General features: G+C 43.7%; 2 protein-coding genes across 6 annotated transcripts in view; one reads left to right on the forward strand and one right to left on the reverse strand.

The window, feature by feature from the left end:
* PACSIN3 (protein kinase C and casein kinase substrate in neurons 3) overlaps window positions 1-17,080 on the reverse strand; it is a 41,760-nt gene extending 24,680 nt beyond the window's left edge. For 4 of the 5 annotated variants that reach the window (XM_048483843.1, XM_048483841.1, XM_048483842.1 and 1 more), the window contains exon 1: window positions 16,940-17,080. The gene's annotated coding sequence lies outside the window, so the exon portion shown is untranslated. Of the gene's footprint in view, window positions 1-16,645; window positions 16,782-16,939 lie in introns of those variants that run through there. The other variant, XM_048483840.1, reaches the window with a different exon arrangement.
* Window positions 17,081-17,192: 112 nt separating this feature from the next.
* DDB2 (damage specific DNA binding protein 2) overlaps window positions 17,193-18,527 on the forward strand; it is a 45,135-nt gene continuing 43,800 nt past the window's right edge. The window contains exon 1 of the mRNA XM_048483836.1: window positions 17,193-17,480. The gene's annotated coding sequence lies outside the window, so the exon portion shown is untranslated. The remainder of the gene's footprint in view (window positions 17,481-18,527) is intronic.

Consider the following 18,527-nt stretch of genomic DNA (forward strand, 5'->3'; position numbering starts at 1 on the left):
GGAGGGGGGGAAGTGCAATGAATTCGCCTTCACCAAATTTTTCTATAGACAATTAGCTACATATTTTATTTTGCATTCAAGTCAAAAGAGCAGGCTAATAGAGATCAGACCTTCCTTAAACTTCTTGCCCTTTATACATCTGAAATGGCTATTTGTGACACTGCAGGCAAGCTCGCCATAACTAGAGGAAGACACATTGTCACATCTTTATTATTTTAAACAGCAACTAAAAGTGTACTGCCACCTGTTCTTATGCTATTCCTGCAAGATCCTAAATAGTACCATTTCCCGCCATTTATAGTGTCTACAATTAATGTTTCCAAGATGCCATCCTCATCAGTAGCAGTCATATTTTTAAACTTCTTGATATATGATGGCATCACTTATATGACTCATCTCCACATGGACAAGCCAACACTGAGGTGCTTGGAATTAATTTTGCCATGCGTGTTTTGTACATTTCTCATTCTAAAATAGAAATTTTACCAGACAACAGGTTTGTGAGTATATGTTTTAATGTGGAAGAGACAGTAGCCCATGTGCCAGTCTGCCACCTGTGTATTGTGGCAGGAATATTTTTACCACCAAACCGTCCCTGAGTGAATAAGTATCCAACTGACTTGATATAAGCTTCAAAGCTCTGCTGGTCTAGTCTCCTAACTGGCAGCTTACACCAATGCCAGATTGTGCTCCCAGTATTTAACCTGCATTTTTCTTGTAATAGCACAAGCCCTAAGGCTTCTTTTTTTGTGCCTTATCATTACTAGGAATGGATTAATTCATTCCTTATCCTCATTGTGAAGCAGCTTCAAGGAATGGTTGCCTGCTCACCATTTCTATTAGCAACCCAGAATTCCTGTTTTTCTTTCTGCTATTCTCCATGTTTACAGGGACATTCAAGAGTGATGCCATGAACTGAGCCAAAGAGCTAGTGAAGCCAAGTAGAGCAGAATAATTGTTCATTTAAAATAAAAGATCACAGGCATATTTGATTTTTACAGAGATCTCAAAACTTCAACAAGAAAGCAAACCAATTTTAATCAATTTTCTTCAGATTGTGAGGTACTGCAAACACATGTTTTGGCTATGAAAGCAAACCAATTTTAATCAGTTTTCTTCAGATTGTGAGGTACTGCAAACACATGTTTTGGCTATGAAGTCAATTTGGTTGCTTCTTTCTTTGTAAAGATTCACATTTTCTTCAGTGTCTCATTTGAGAATTTTCCTCCAATTCCTTCTCCACTAAGCCTACCATACAGGCACTATTTTCAGGACTGGCCCAAGGTTTTTTTTTTTTTGGCACCTTATAACAAATTACAAATTTGGTGCCTTCCTCTTCAATAGAGAGAAAAGTGACATGTCTAGAAGAAATGTTAATTTTTACTGATTTGACATTCAAAACGAACAGTGTAACAATAAATGATATTTTATTGATTTTTTTGAAACTTTTGCATTGACCTTAATTTCTGAAATGAAACCCTTTTGCACTAGGCCATCATTTGTGTGAACATTTAAAGCTTTGTATTGTCGAAGGCTTTCACGGCCGGAATCACTTGGGTGCTGTGTGGTTTCCGGGCTGTATGGCCGTGTTCTAGCAGCATTCTCTCCTGACGTTTCGCCTGCATCTGTGGCTGGCATCTTCAGAGGATCTCTGAAGATGCCAGCCACAAATCTGGCTCTATCAGGAAAATCTTTCTAAAGCTACTATATATAGCCTGGAAACCACACAGCACCCAAATTTAGAGCTTTGCTTACAAACTTGTGCAAATTAGGCAATAAGTTGTTTGAGGCATGGTTTTGAGCCATGAAGAAACCACAGCCCACACCTTCTCTGCCTGTGCGGACCAAGATATGCTTTCCAAGCTGGCTTGAGTCCAGCCACATAGTTCACACTAAGAACTCAAGCAAACAGGAGCATTCCTTCCCAAGATCAGCATCTCAATAGCTGCCCTCAGCCTAGCCTAGGATCACACTTTCTGGGCATGCAGTGTCCAGCTTTCTCGACTCAGCTCACTGACCTAGAACAAAAATCAGATAGACTGTAACCAGTGTTAATTGACAAGATTTTATTCCAGCGGAAGCTTTCATGGACTAGAGAACCCACTTTGTGAGAGGCAATGAATGGATCCTCATTATGGACCACAAACACTTCCACTATAAATAACTTTTGTTGGTCTTTAGAGTGGCACAACTGTTTATTTCAGCTACAACATATTAACATGGCTTCCTTTTAAAAATTACCTTACGCTTAATTCATGACATTATAGCAGCAGATAAGTGGCTGAATGCAAGAACTACAACAGCAGGTGTCTAATGAGCTGATAATGCATTGCCAGGGAAGCAAACGTACAGAGAGTGAAAAAAATACAACCACAGAAATTAAGAGGGAGGAAGAGGAGAGAAAGAGGATCCCTTGTCCCAGCCAGGCGACATGGCAGGATCAAAACAGAAATCCGCTGATCATGACACTGGGGCAAATTCCAGCCAGGCAGCAATCCTCCTGCCTCCCCCCAACCCCCGCCCCCAAAAAACCCATATTCATTTTCAAGTGAGCTGTTCGACCCAGATTGTTTCCCCGGCTGTTGCTTTTTAATCCGCACACCTCTTGAACTCTCGCTCAGCAATTTCAGGCAGAGATAGCAGCTGGAGAACCAAGAATGGAGAACCAAGTTTGGGAGGCTGCAGAGAAACAGCAGGGAACCTTCCAGAGAGTTGGTGGTGGATCATGGCTTGTGGTCGGATCTGCAGCCATAGTGCCCTCTCCTAACATAACGGTGAGTTGCTACCACTTTGTATGGCTGGCAAAGAGGGCCAGGAGAGGGAGGAAGGCTGTGGCTACTGCTGCTGCTTCTTGTCCAACTACTGCCACCACATCCCCGGGGGCCTGTGGGGAATGGCAGATACCAGCAAATCAAAATCTGGTTGCTGCCCTTGGCAACCTCCTAGATTTGGCTAATGGTCAGGCCTGCCCTGGCTATTTTTCATTCACTCAACTTAGAACTGTGTTTTTTTTAAGTCAGAGCCACTCTCAACAGTTATGCCTTTTAAGTATTCAGAAACTCTTTATAATTCCATGTCCTCTGTTACAACAATTTCATTAAACAGCCTACCTGCAGTATGCAAGCAAATTTAATAATTCCCATATTTGGGAGACATATTCCAAACTAACACATAATCAAAATGACAGCTTTTAATTTTACTCTTTAACCTACATTTATATTGAAAGGGGGAAAAAAGATTTTTTAGCCACAGTTAACCTGAAGGGGTGTGTAGTTGTTACAAGAGGAACTAGACAGAAAAGGAAGGAAGGGGGAGTCCTTTATCACCACCTCATTGTGATCACTTCCTCTGCTTTGATGGTGGAAAGGTCATTGTTCACACTTCTGCCATTGTTAGCTAGTTTACTCAATTGCTTCCTCCAAGATGAAAATCCAAAATGTGAAGAGCAGAGTCGTCCAGCAGTGGCAAGCCAAAAGGCCAACAGCTGCATACCAGTGTATGTTGCAATGTTAGATGCCTCTTTGAGGAACAGCATGTGGAACAAGAGCAGAACCACCACCCATAAGGAACCTTGATGATGTTTCCCACATAATGGGAAGGATTCCAGATGTACTCTCCACACTAAACAAAAATGAATCATGTATTCCCTAACCGTACAGAATTAAACAAGACTATGAAAACCCTTTGAGATTTCTGAAAAGCATGCGGCACATTGGTTGAGAGAGGTACACACAGTTGCTGTATGCACAATATGCTTTCCAATATCCTTCAATACACTGAGCTGAATCCAATGAATGGAACAGATGTTCTGCACCCTTTGCCCTTTAGAAAGATGTTTCCAAGCGTTAGGGATCTCTAGGGCGTGGGGCTGAAACAAGAAAGCATAGTTAACACTCCATACACACTTGTTCCATTTGCGGAAGAATTTGCCCAAGAAATGGAAGGGCTTGATTTCTGTTGATTTTTCTCTTAAACGCAGCCCTCTGCCTCTTTTCCCAATCTATTGAGTGTTTCCCCAGCCCTCAGAAGCAGGTTTTCAGGGCGGAAAGACAACAGCTCTCCAGAAACTTGTTACATTAACAATGAACTGGATCCAATCAATAATGCACATTCTGATTGTGCCAGAGTCGGTGGTCCTCCACCCTTTTGAGCCTGCCGGCACTTTCGGAACTCTAACACAGGCTGGGAGGCACAAACATAAAATGGATACCTCAGGAGGCAGAGCCACAAGAAGAAGTCCAAGTGAAGGATAGAATAGGGAAACACTTTGGGAAAAGAGATGTGAGAGAGAATTAAAAAAAACACTGGATGCAGCTTCCACTGAAACAATAGCCAACCAAATCTTCAGTGCCAAATCAGAAGCCCTGCTGGGCAAAAGACCCAGCTGGCCCCTCTCACTTTCTAAAAACAATGGACAGGCACCCCTGAAGGTTATATCATTAAGCATGCATGGCATCCCTCTCTCTCTGAGGATATACCTACCTTCCATCAGAGTGGTTGCCTGTATTGCTCCAGTTTGCTGAAGTGGGGGCTACATCTAATGCACAACTACTTCACAGCATCTGCTCTCTCATTTTTCCTCAGGCCTGATTTATATATTTAGCAGTAACACTTTTCATGGATTATACCACTTCAGGCTGCATATGTGTAGTCTGCCTGTCTGAGGCATCTCCCATTAAAAAAATAACTTGCATATGTAAAAGCTGGGTAAATGTTGGATGGAAGACCAGACTCTTCTTCCCAATGTGATATTGTTCTACACAATATTTTTTTTTTTGGGGGGGGGGGGGACCACTATAAATATATAAACTATTCAGCAAACAAAATAATGTGTTACACACACTACTATATTGAAATTGAATTCAGAGCAGAAGGTAGCGATACCTATTATACTTTGTTGCACAGAAAGATAGAACTTCAGTGATGAATTAATACACAGTCATTTCCTGGACCTTCTTTGGAGTGGAATTCTCTTCTATGGTCCCACTACTTACCTTTTTCAGTCCCCCTGCCCTTCCAATTCTCTACAGAAGCAGTAAAGAATTCATGTGTCTATGAAGCATGGTACTCAAGGCTCAGCAGAGATGACTAGCGTGGGCTGCTCTTTGGTGGTTGTGTTGAGTGATGGCTTTTTTGGTACACGCAGTCTTAAAAGAGAGCGCTGGAGATTTGCAGCTTCTCTTCTCTTTCCCGGGCTCTTGGGAATCCCAATACACCCTTGTTTTGTTTCCCCCTTTATCTTTATCTTCTCCTTGTTCCTTCTCCCAGGTTTCTGTCTCCCAGACCAAGAAATCCTTGAGCAACCTGCTGGACAAGAAGGCATTGGGGAGCTCAATGGCCACACTTCCCAACTCCAACTTTGGGCCAGGTTTTCTGCAGACACACTCGACCAGCAACCTGCAGGCTCTGGGTAATGCCAATGCCAAGTTCTCCAGTGGCTCATCAACCTCACACTGTTCTTTTGGCAACCTCATGGAGCCTGGCAGCAGAAGAGGAAGGGGGAGCAGCAGCCCCACTGCCTTGCTCAACAAGGGGAACAAGTTCCAAGACTGCTCCTTCACCAAGAATGGCAAGTGCAGCCAACAACATCAGCAGCAAGTGGTGGTGATGGCAGCCGTGACCACCCTAAGCAAGGGTGGTGGTGGAGGAGAGAGCGATGGTGGCCACCCCATCAAGCTACAAGATGTAGCTTTGCCAGCTTTTCGAGGAGAGCAGTGCAAGTATGGCAAGAAGTGCCAGTGTGCCCATGGCCACCAAGAGCTGCACAGCCTGACGCACCATGCCCAGTACAAGATGGAGGTGTGCTGCATCTTCCACACCATCAGCTTCTGCCCTTACGGGCCTCACTGCCACTTAATCCACAATATCACCCGGTGCCCGGCAATGCCAACCCACTGCCACCTCGTCCCCCATCATTTTTTTGCATGGGAAAGGACAGTCTCCCGAAGCAAAACACTACTTTCTCCAGTGGTCATTTATGCCACTAACAATGCTCTTGTATCAAAGTACAATGTTTGCAGTGCACAGATTGATTTTTACGAGGATGCTTTAAAAAGATTCTTTAAAGCTAATAAAGAACTGGTGCACAAAAGTGGAAACAGCCTACTTCTGCCGCACTACTTCCAAACATGTTTTAACATTAATTGAAACAGGGTATAGAAAAGCTGATGTTCTAGATGAAGTAATTTGCCTATCCTAGATATATGACCTCTGCCACACCATGTAAAAATATCTGGGGTTCCTGTACCACTTTTGGAAAAACAGGTTTTGGCAGTTGCAAAGAATGCTTTTCCCCAGTTACATCTTGAAAGGTACTGTCCCTTCTAAACCCACTTGTTAAACCACCCTGAGCCACAGTACTATAGCCTCTCAGTTAGACCACTGTAGTGTGTGCTAGTCCTGGAAGACTAATTGCAGATACTGCAAAACACAGCAGACATAATCATGGAATACTAGATGTGACAGCTGAACCAGCTCAAAATGGGCTTCTGGGCCCAGTTCAAGTCACAGGAACGTTTCAAGGTTGGAAGAGGTGCCCCAAGTGAAGAAGCCCTCTTCTACTTTGTGGCTTTTTCATTTGAAGGATTCAAACTTTGGTTAGTGGAGAGGGTAGATATATGACACTGGTTCTCCCCTACAAAGCCCTTATGACCAGGCACCTGAAGGTCCATCTCTGCTGCTATGAAGCTATACATGAGCTTCTCTCTGTTCCTTCTACTAGGTTGATTTGTTTGTTATCTGCAGGAAGCTGCTTCTCCTTTTTTTTCTGGTTCACTCAACTATAAGATGTCCTTAAGGCTCTTTCATTAATGGTATTTAGGAGGCCCTGCCTGAAGGTGTTTCTGAAGGCCTTTGCTAATAATTCATGTTTTTCTTCTGCTGGATGGTATGATTGACATAAACGATTGATCTTAAAAGGTAAAGTGTTTACACCAGTATGCCTTTTTGTAAAGTGTTTACACTATTATGTCTTTTACAATAAAAACATTTTACATTAAGCTACCTTGGGCAGAAATTTAAAAGTTATAATTTCTTTAAAAATAAATAAAAAATTAATTTTTTTTGAAGAACTCTAAATGTGCACTGATGAGAGATGAATGAAAACATGTTAATTTACTCCAAAACTTGATTGCGCTATTCTTATACTCTTTAAAATCCTTTCAAAGAGGAAGTTATGCTATAATTCCCTAAACTGTTCCATTGTTCCTTTGCTTTTGAAAAATAATTGTGCCAACATAATGCTTAGGAATAAGGCACACATTGTAAAAAGGTGCCCAAAGCTTTCTTTTAACAGTATTTACATTCACTTCAATGGAACACAGGATCTTGGTACAGGAAGTAATTTTCAAGTGCATACCCTTTGGCAATGCAGCTTCTATGATATATCCTATAACTGCAAAACAAGGTTTACATGCATGAAAGAATGAACACATTAGAAATCACAATCATGTGCATTCAGAGGGTACACTGACTGAAATAACAATAGTGGCTGATTGGATAAAGTGCTGAGATAATAGGTTAAAGAGGAAAGATCTCACCATTATTATGAAAGAGGAAGAATCATCATTATTAGCTTCAGATTACAACCCTTGTACCAAAACCTTTCAACTTGGTAGGAACTTTCTTGGTAGGAACAATCCTTAATAAGCTAATTTGCACCATGTATTTATGCATTTAGTTCACATACACTCTGCCTTTCTCCACATAATTCTCTTTACATCATTCTCCTCTCCCCCATTTTACATATCTGCTTGCTCTTACACACCCACAGATCATATGTTTCCACTTGGAAAATAACGTCCTCATTCCAGAGACAAAATATTGGCCTGCAGTTTACACAATTCAGATCTCATGATCATTCAAGAGGTCTCTAGTTTGGGATCACTATTCTTGAGCATGATACTGGCAAAATACAGCAGATGTACAAAGAACAGGCACCATGTGACTATTACTATGATCTATGACTTACTAGAACATTTACTATGATTTTGTAGAATAACAGTCTGCCATAACTGCTATAGGCAAATTCAGTCTGTAAAGCTAGCATTTTTGAGGGATCCTCAGAAGCCAGAGAAGAGAAACAGAATAAAAGTCTACAAGCTAAGACAAAATAGGAGGGAAATATAGATGAATGCATTCACTTAGGAATTTTCAACACCATATCTCCTTCTACTGCACAGGAAATCACCTACTCTTTATCAAGAATATGGCGAACTTCTCCTCTAAGCTCAACGTAGGCAAAGCTAAGCTGCAATGCTTTTTCTCAGCCCACACTTGCAAGCATGCACAGCAACAAGCCAGTCCCACAACAAAGAGTGCAGTAAGAGCTTATGCAAGAAGTGATTTCTGTTTTGAGTTTCTACATACCCCAAAGTCTATAGAATACAAATTTTCTTACCATATATAATTGGCTAAAGGTTCAAAATTCTGGCGACAAACCCTTAGCCAATTGCCATGCAGGACACATATCCACCCAAGCCCTGCGTGTCCTGCATGCCCATTGGTCCCTGCCCCACCACCACCTTCAAAGTCCTCCCACATTGCTGGAAACCAAGCCAGCCCAGCACCTGTGCTCTCCTGCCAGCCCATTCCTGCACCCCAAACTGAACCCAGGTCCCTCACCCTGTCTCCCCCCACTCTGTTGCTTGGCTGTTCAGGGTGGACACAACCAGCCCTCCCCCACAATCAAAACCGAAACTGGCCCCAGCAGCACAGTGCTGGTGACTTGTACTCTCCTGCTGGACCAACCAAAAGCCTCCCAATCCCCGCCCCCCCCAGCCTTCCCTGCACCCTGAAACCTGCCTCCCAACCAATCCTGCCCTGGCCTCCATCCTCCTACCCCAGCACCACCAACTTATTTGTGAACTCCAACAGCAGCTCCCAGCCAACACAAACGGTCACTTGAGGGGGGGAGAACCACCAGGAAAGGGTGGGAGAGAGCAGCCCCCACTGACAATGGCCCAGGATAATGGCCCAGCAGGGCCTTCCCACCCACTGTCCCCTTGACCTGGTCCTCCCCACTCCCACCCTCTCCTAGACCCCATGCAGCTAGCCCAGCTAGCCAGCCAATGGGCTGGTTGCAGCTTGCTGCCCTGATGCCTAGGCCCCAGCCTCCTACCCAAGTCACACTTTTCCTCCTTCTCCCCACATCAAACTACACCTTTACACTCTCCTCCACCCCAACCCTCCCTATTCCACACTACCCCGCTACAAATATCACCTTCCCACCCTCCCCATCCCAAACCTCCCCTTTCCATTATCCATGCCTCAAGCCTTCCCATTCTACCCTGTCCCAAGCCTCTCCTTTCCACTATCCCCCACCTCAACCCTCAGTATTCCATCCGCCACCAGCTCTCACTTTTTCACCCTCCTCCCAAACACACTTTCCACCCTGGCCCATCCCGAACAACCCCATCTGTTCTCACGCTGAACAACCCCATGCATTTCCACAATCCCAAATAACTCTGTTCGCTCCCCACCGCCCACCAGTCTTCAATACTTACCAGACTCCTGCCATCACAGACTCAGGACCAGGTAGGTTGGAAGTAGCTCGCTGGGATGAGGGGGGATCGCTACACCCCAGGAAAAGTCCCTTTGAAGGGGAAATGCTTCCTTGTCCCCTCTTTGCTAGGGCACATTGCATCTCTCCCTGCAATGAGCTTTGCTGCTAGTCTGAACAATAATCACTTTTACAGCAGACATTTCACTAAGAATGGACTAGACAAGCTCCATATATACATTCAGTTAAAACTTTTCAAAAGTTATTGAAAGAGTTTACATTCACAAATAAAAATATACTCATTTTTATTGTTTCTCGGATGAAACAGCACAGTCAACTATTTTTAAAAAGTAGCAAGAGTGGAGAAATACTTGTCTCAACTGAAAAAAATTACCGAAGTACACAGAATAGCTCCACCATGCCATTTCAGTAAAGACAATTATATGCATTTTTTCAACATCTCATGAAGATATTGTTAAACTGACAACTTGTTGGTCTCCTAACAAGATAGAAGAACTTCCTCCTACTCAAGTGGTTCTTCCTCTGATGGGAGACTTAATATTTTGCTGAATAAAGTGGTTTGCTTAATATTTTGCTTAATAAATAGGTACAGACTAGTGTTACTGAACTTGTTAAACTCAAGATAATCTTGACTTCAATTTCAAAGGAGATAAGGGCAAAAGGCTAGAATGTACCACAGTTGAGATAAACGATATCACACAATGCTACTTTTGGATATCTTGATTTTAATCCACTGTTTCATATCATTTATAATATTTATATCCCACCTTACCACCTTAGACTCAAAGACGATTAACAACAAAAAGTTACAAGGGCACAAAAGAATGACCATCCAAGATTTAAAAAAGAACAGCAGCATTGTGATTATTGTGGTGAGGGAGGCTACCAAGATGGAATACAGGACAATGGGAGGTCTCAACCAAAGGTCTGATGGAACATCTCCATCTTACAGGCCCTGTGAAACTGTTGAAGGTTCTCAAGGGCCCTGGAGTCAACTGACATAGAGTTCCACCAGGCTGGAGCCAGGTTCAAAAAGCTCTGGCTCTGCTCGAGGCCAATCTAATGTCCTTGGGGCCAGGGACCACCAGCAAGTTGTTACCAGAGGACTGCAGTCCTCCTTGGGCAGTATGGGGAGATTTCGTTCCGTAGATATGAGGACCCCAAACTACGTAAGGCCTTGAAAGTCAAGATTAACACCTTGAAACTAATCTGGAACTCCACTGGCAATCAGTGCAGCAGATTGTGTAGCACAGGTGTTATGTGCTCCCTCTGGTAGTTCCAATGAGGAGCTTGCAGCCATGTTTTGGACCAGTATTAGTTTCTAGATCAGTCACAAGGGCAGGCCAGCATTGAAAAATGGAATGTGTTGTCTGAAATAAAACATTTTATATTATTTCCTTAGTGCAGTGATGACAGGACCCACCATGCCCATTTGGCAGGCTGTTCCAGAGGACTGGATAGAACACCGATAAAGCCTGTGATTTAATAGTTGCCATTTTGGCAACCCTATAAGAGGGCACCACAAGGATATGGCATTCTGAAGAATGTAGCTGGAGTATAGGAAGGATATCAGGAGATACAGCTCCAGGAAGATTTTCTTGGAGGAAATGGAATGCCCTTAAATGTACTGTGTTGGCAATATGTTGATTGAACCTATGATAAAAACAAAATCATCTGCTAACCACTTTTAGGGTTATCAGCACTGGATGTTTTAAATATTAATCCATATTAAGTATTTGACTAGGTCAAGCTTACAGATGGCTATGAAAATATCAAGACACTAGGACTTCAAAGACAAATACAGTTGAAAAATGAATACCAGATGTGTTGAAGCACATATCAAAGTCTATAGTCAAAAACAGAAGGTATGAAATCCATTGTATAAAGCTCACCAGTCATGAACTTCCATGATGCCTTAGTAAGCAATTAGCTCAGATTCCTGCCCACCCCCCACAAATTTTCTGTAATTTGGGGAAAAGAATGGCCTACCAAGAGGTATTTTAAAAGTGAGTCCTGTGACACCTTAAATATTGATTAAAATCTATCAAGAGATTTATTGAAGAGGTATATTGTAAGGATTATCTCATATAATATGCTTGGTGGAAGTGGCTGGAAATTTATCATAATCTATTGGACTCTAAATACTAGCCCAATTTATCCCCCTATTCCTAAAGAGACTGGTAGGTACAATTCACAATTTTCAACTCCTATTTCTCTATGGTCTGCTTTAGATCTTTTAGCAAGTCTCAGCTCACCTAGAGCTGCTATTTCATATTTTGTGGTACACATTAATTTGTAATAAGTTAGGCATGCAAAAGCTGCAATACCTTGACAAAGAAACTGTTAATATACTAAGGCAGCTCACCTGCATTACTAAGATGGGTTAAAGTAAAAGCATTACTGAATTTGTGAAGATCTTAAAGACTTTAAAAGACAACTCTCTATTTTCAAGCAATGAACTATGACAGTCACTTTTATAACTATCCTGTCAATGAACTAAATTAACCATATGATAGCCTGTTGATAGTTCAAAATAGATTGGCATTATTGACCCTGCCACTGGTTAAATCATCCAGGAGACATTGTGTGGTCAATGCTGAACAAAATTACACTTGTTCCACAAGTTGTGGATCAGATATGGCTCAGAATGCCAATATTCTCATCTCCTTTTGCCTCTTATCAGAATCATTACTAATTAGCATCCACCTAATGCTGGTAAAAAGGTGGGTATTTTTTGACACCAAGAATGGTCATTTTACATTAAGGAACACTATAATGTATGAAATTAATTTAGCAGCCCAACCCAAAACCCTCCTAGGTGATAATCTGGCTGTGTAATGAGGCTGGAATCGTCTACCAATCTTATACTTATCTATAAAGATCTTGTTGGTAGACGATTCCAGCCCCACTGTGGGAACTCACTCAGTCATGATGGGGCTGAGACATGATTGTTGCTTCCATGGTTGGGTGTCCATATATGTACCCCCCAGTACATTTACCACTTGCACTGGTGAGTGGGCACCTGAATCAGTGCATGGCTGCACCAACTCCTCAGGTACGTTTCCCCCTCCCCATTGGGTTCTAAATCTATCAGAGGACTCCTAGCAAGTAAAGAAACTGGAAGTCATGCAATTAGTGTTGGCTAGGATCTAGGAATATATCATTACTGGGGCCAGAACTGGCACATTCAGTTTTTGATAATACACAAAATAAGACTCTCTTTGGGAATACTCACAATACATTCAAAGATATTCTAGCTAATCACATATGCATCACATATGAACTACAATTCAGAAAGAAAGGTATTTTTCTTGCAGCAGACAGTAGGCAAACAGAAAAAAAAACTGATTTGGCCTCATTTCAATATCTTTAAAATTGTTTCTGGCTATAGCTGGGTGGGATGGTCTGTCAAATGACACCTGGGCCACGAGGATTTATCGAGGATCTATCACAGTTCTGCAGGACAGCAAGATGGAGCTGTTCCACCAAGCTATGGTTGAGGGCAGAAGCAATGGCCACCCTTTCCCTTCCCTCTGTCCTCCCTTTCCCCTTTAATTAATTCCCCCTTAGTTAGGGGTTATTATGACACCATAACATCGAGTGGATTTTTTAAAAATTAAATATCTATTGTTGTAAACCATCCTGAACCCGTCATGGGAAAGGGCAGCCTATAAATTGAATTATTTATAAACAAATAAATAAATGAATTTTCTCCTAGTGCAAAAAGGTGTTGATAATCTGTTATGCTCACTACTGGCGCATTGAGAAGGAGCTTCATGGGTGCAGCATGGTTGACAGAGAATTCCATAGTCCACAAGCATTCTCAAAACCCTTGTATCGATGCACATTCCAAATCCTCATTCTCAAAACCCTTGTATCGATGCACTATTCCAAATCCAGCATTCCTTTGTTCCATGATTTCATACAGAACTGAGTTTTCAGGTACTAACTGCTTCATCAGCCTCTTGCCAAAGTGTAACCTCCCACAAAGCTGTGTGCATTGTGTTCACCGGCAGTATCCATCAACACATGCAGATCATTAATTAAATCTTGCCAATTTTTCTTCCCACAAACAGGGCCAAAAACCATTGTTTTGCGTAGGCAATAGGCCCTTCAGTTAAACAGTCATGAAGTTAAAATCTGCCTACTCTGGTGAGGAGTGTGTTCTTAGAGAAGTAATAGAGGGGAAACATAAGTATTGTAGAAACAATTACATAGCTAAAGCACTCTAAAATATAAAGAGAATATTAAAATAATAGAACAGCTTTGTGTACATTTCCAAAGGAAGAAAGACACATGTCAGAACACTTCAGCAAATACTTTCTCTGACTGATTTTGGGGTACTTCACTGGTCAAAGAAAGCAGACCATGTCAGGCTTTCCTCCAAAAAGACTCATCTCTGTAGAACACAAACTGATATATCTGGTGAGACTTCTGCTATAAACAATAAAGCCAAACAGGCAATGCAGTTTGAGTCAGTACTAAGAATATAAAAGTGCTATTTATTAATGGTATATATACTTATAAAACAACCCATGAATGGAGCCTAGGAAAACACATGACTCAGTTTGTACTAATCTTGCAGGCAAAAATCATTATACACTCATAACACCACTAATAAATTATACACTAATAAATAACACCACTCATAAATTACATTATGGATGCTGAAATCTCTGTGTATAATGTCTCTATAATCCCCCTAACCCCACTCACTCCCATCATCCCCAAAACTTTTATATGCCAGAAGATTCCCATTGTCTCTCCTGTAACAAGTGTGTTGAAATCAATTAGCCGGTCAGGGGTGTGGGTATGTATGTGTGTACACACACGTACATATACGCACAGAAAGAGCATATGAAACAAAACAAATATAGATGAATGGGCTACGCTATTACTTCCTATCATGAGGGGATTAATGGAGGAGAAATCTAGAAAGGTTCATTTAGCTTGCATATGATATTTATAAAAAAGATACCACTGCCATCTTGGCCTTTACTAATATACTAATAGCAGATGCAGCTAATAGCAGATGCAGGTTCTGAAGTGAAGTACAGTGACTATTAAATTCCTGTACCTGTAGTGACATACACACTTGCATAATAATTTCCTAGTCTGAGATTATGATATGTGAGGCAGCATTCTGGGACATCAAACATCTGCTGAAGAAACCAGAGGCAAAAAAAATTATCCCCTGAACTACAACTGATCTAACTGTGCATTGTATTAGAAAGAATTCCATTTTTGCTCCACCCAGAGATCAATTCACACCTAGAAACAGGAAGTTCCATCCAGCAGTTGTTATTTTACTATTTGAAATGTAGCTGGCAAATGCTTCATTTATTCGGGGGGAGGGGGGAGAGGGAGAGAGAGAGCTGGAAAGGAATATATGCTATTTTCCAAGCAAGGTAAGGAGTTGTCTTAGAGGTCTGCTCTGGTAACCATTATTAAACAATAGACATCCTTCAACATTACAGTAAGAGCAGGCTCATAGCAATTTGAAAGGCATCTGGAGAAATTTGAAGTACACGTTCAAAGTATCTTGTGGCTTTTTCCCTCCTCCCTTTGACGAGCCCATCAAAGAAATAGATCTTATTCAGCACAACAAGTAAGAAAAACATAGTTGGCACAAAAAGCTGTTTAACTGGTTGATAGGTTTGTACAGTCTGCAAAGCTCCTCTGACATTTCCTTTGAGGAGCTTCTGACCTGTTTTGCAACCAGGTATGGACAAACCTCAGATGGTCTTTCCAGATATATTAGAAATCTACCAACACAAACTGCACATAAGAACATCAATAAAGCATAGTAATTTATTTCCTTCATTGCTATCGTTACGAAAATCTGTGGAGCCAGATAACCATGAATGTCCAAGAAAAATGCCATTCAACCAGATCTTTACACAATCAACCCAGCAGTAAATACTGCAAACTCCATACTGCTTCCCAACATTAGAGGCATGAGGTTTGCCACGCTGATTTTCTGTATAAAATACAATTAGAAACAGTGTCTCTCTACCTTCTCTCCTTGGACAAAAAGGAAAAGGAGGCAAGAGTCATCTTATATTTCTTCATTCGAAAGACGGCCTTTTCCTATCTATGCTACCCACCTTGATCTCTGAGCCTATGTGATCTAGAAACCTATATCCAATTGTGAAGAAGCAACAGTTTGAAAAAGTACCCATTCAGCCCACAAATGTATCAGAACAGGAGTGTGATTTTTGTCTGGAGACCACCTTTGGATACCCACCTTTTAACAATCAGTCCCAGATTATCTAAAGTTACTATTTAATCTCATCCATTTAGCTATAAAAATTAAACAACTCTATTTGGAAGTTATACAATTCTGTTTGGGATAAAACATCCAAGAGAGGTTATTATTTCCTATCATCAATAGAGCAGCTTGACCCAGTGCTGTTGAAAGGCGATGTGTATGTGTGTGTGTGTGGGGGGGAGCACTGGTGGCTACCTATTCCCTTTATCAAAGACTGCCACATACTAATGCAGGCGCTAGGGCTCAGGTTTCAGTGTGGGAAACAGTTCCCCACACAGCCTTTGCAAAAGGCGCACCCTGCCCTTATGCCCCCCCCCCCCCCACTGGACGAGTTTGCTCCACAGCAGAGGGATTCTCCTCCTCCAGAGGGCCTCCCCTTTGAAGTCAAGGGCATGCAGGGGACACAAGTAGGGCAGGTTCATGGAGAGATGGCATTAAAATGTTCTAAATAAATAGATAAATATAAAGTAAGGACGCGAGGGATCAGCATTCGAAGGCTAACGTGTTACTCACTTCAACTCAAATCGCCCCAGGTGCCCACCTGCGTGCCACCAAGCGCAACCCGATCACCCCCTCCCCCACTCACTCCGAGGTGGGTGTGGCGACTTTCCCATAGACCAGCTGTTACCTACCTCCCGCTTGCCCACACGCCCCAGCCGAAGGAATGCCAGCCGAGAGCAACGTGGGAGCCCAAGATCGCGGCTCCACCACTGAATTGCTTCAGACCGGAGGGCAGCAGCCAGTGCTCCTTACGAGCAACGAGGCAGAGAGCGAGCGAGACCCAGCTCCCACTTCTGCCTGGTCGCTCTCCGGCTCAGTGTATCCCCCCCGCCCCTACCCCATTTAGTCGTTACCTCCTTGAAGCTGCAGCTGCCGACTCGAGAAGCACAATCGCCCTCTGTCTCTCCGCGGAGGCTTTCCCAAGCGCACAACAGCCGGAGCGCACAACTAAGCCCTGGAGCGAACGAGGCGCCCTGGCGATTGCTGGGGAACAGGTCCAAGGAACAGCACGCAGGAAGCAGCGCCCGCCCCCAAAGTAACTCCCCCCCCCTCCCCACTTCTCCGCGAAAGATCCCGTCCTGGGAGACGGGGCAACCAATCAAGCTCCACCGCAGTCTACCGGGAGGGAAGGTTACTAGGAAACTCACCTCTCCGAGTTACTGCTCTCAAGTCCCGCAGCAACAGGCTCTCCACCGCTCCCTGCCTCTCTCCGTCCGCGTCGCCCGCGGGCCTTTTCTGCTTGCCCCTCCCCCTATTTCAAGTTTCTGGGCGCCCGGAGCAAGGGCCCGCCCCGCCTCTCAACTGGTGGGCGGGCCTGGCAGCCCCCCGAAGGTTGCCAAGGGGCTGCTGCTGCTGCTGTTGCTACTGCTAGACTACAAGCTGAGAAAGCCTGGCGAGGAGGCCAGAGCGCCCGGGGTTGCTGCGCCCTCCAGGCAGGGCGAAGGCGCTTTTGATCCAATTAGCTTGCTGTCACTCCGGGGATGAAGCGAGGCCCTGCCCAACAGTCGCAGGGGAGGCTGAGCTGGCCACGCCGAAGGGAAGGCTATTAGCGCAACGCGGTTTCGATGCCAAGATAGCGCACTGGAAGAGGACCAGAAGCGGCGCGCCTCTGCGGATGCACAGAGTGCAGGGCCTGCCTCCCACATCTAGGAACGAGCAGGAGGGCGCCGGAGTGATTTTCAAACAACCGTAAGCTCCGGCGCCTTTCCAGGCATTCACCATTGAACACCATTGCTTGGGAGCAAAACACAAGTCATAGCCATCAGAGCAGCCAGCTGGCAGGCATCGGGCGACTAGGAGGGTGGGGGGTGGATGTGGATATCTCCCCGTGATGGGACCAAGGGCACAGGAGCGGTTGCCCAGGCTTGGGACATCACGTTCGAGGGACTCAACTTGCCAAAGAAGGGAGGGAAAAAGTGATTCAGAAAGGCGTTCTCCGAGTTTCAGTGCCCGAGCGAGGGCCAGGAGGAATCTGGCTCGATGAGGCGGCTGGCAGCGCGCTCTTGTCAGCGCCGAGTCACTTTTTCTGTTGCCCACGCACACCAGCCCAGTGCCTGATGTCCAGGCGCAAAGCGCTGAGACGTTTGGCTGAAGCGAAGCCAGAGGTGCCGCACGTGTCCCCGAGACGTGGCAACCAGCTTCCCAACTTGTCTTGCAGTGTTTCCAAAGCTGCTTCCTTTGTGTTGGAAGAAGTGGTCATTTAATGGCCCTAGCCTCTAGAAACTGGGTAAAAACTGCCCAGAGGTGATCCTCCCTGTCACTTTTTACAGACCTTCTGTGCCTTGGACAAGAGCTATGTTCTCTTGCCCAGTTCTTAGACCAGGTGCAGAATATGTCAATTTTAAACAAGATTTGGAGTGCACAGCACTAAAGGGTATCTTTCTTCCACCCCCTCCCCAACTGCTATAGCCATGGATGGTGGGGGGCAGGAGGGGGGTGTTCAAGTACAGTGTGGATTCACATTTCTCAAACTGACGTTTAACTGGAATTCAACCTGTAAGACAAGTTTCACATTTTCATATGCAGAGATATTGTTCATCTCTGCTGAACCTTGTACTTTCTTTAGCAGACATGGGACAGGTTTGGATTTTATTTTTAGGTGACCCGCCTTCATTATTTCATGCAACCAGCTGGGACCCAGTAACAGTTGCTGTGCTTTGGAGCACTAGACTTTCAGCATGAACAATTATATTTACACAAAATCCCAGTCTTCCTGCTGAGTAAACACACACAGGT

The sequence above is a fragment of the Sphaerodactylus townsendi genome, linkage group LG02 (assembly GCF_021028975.2).
Source record: "Sphaerodactylus townsendi isolate TG3544 linkage group LG02, MPM_Stown_v2.3, whole genome shotgun sequence".
In the NCBI taxonomy this organism is placed as follows: Eukaryota; Metazoa; Chordata; class Lepidosauria; order Squamata; family Sphaerodactylidae; genus Sphaerodactylus; species Sphaerodactylus townsendi.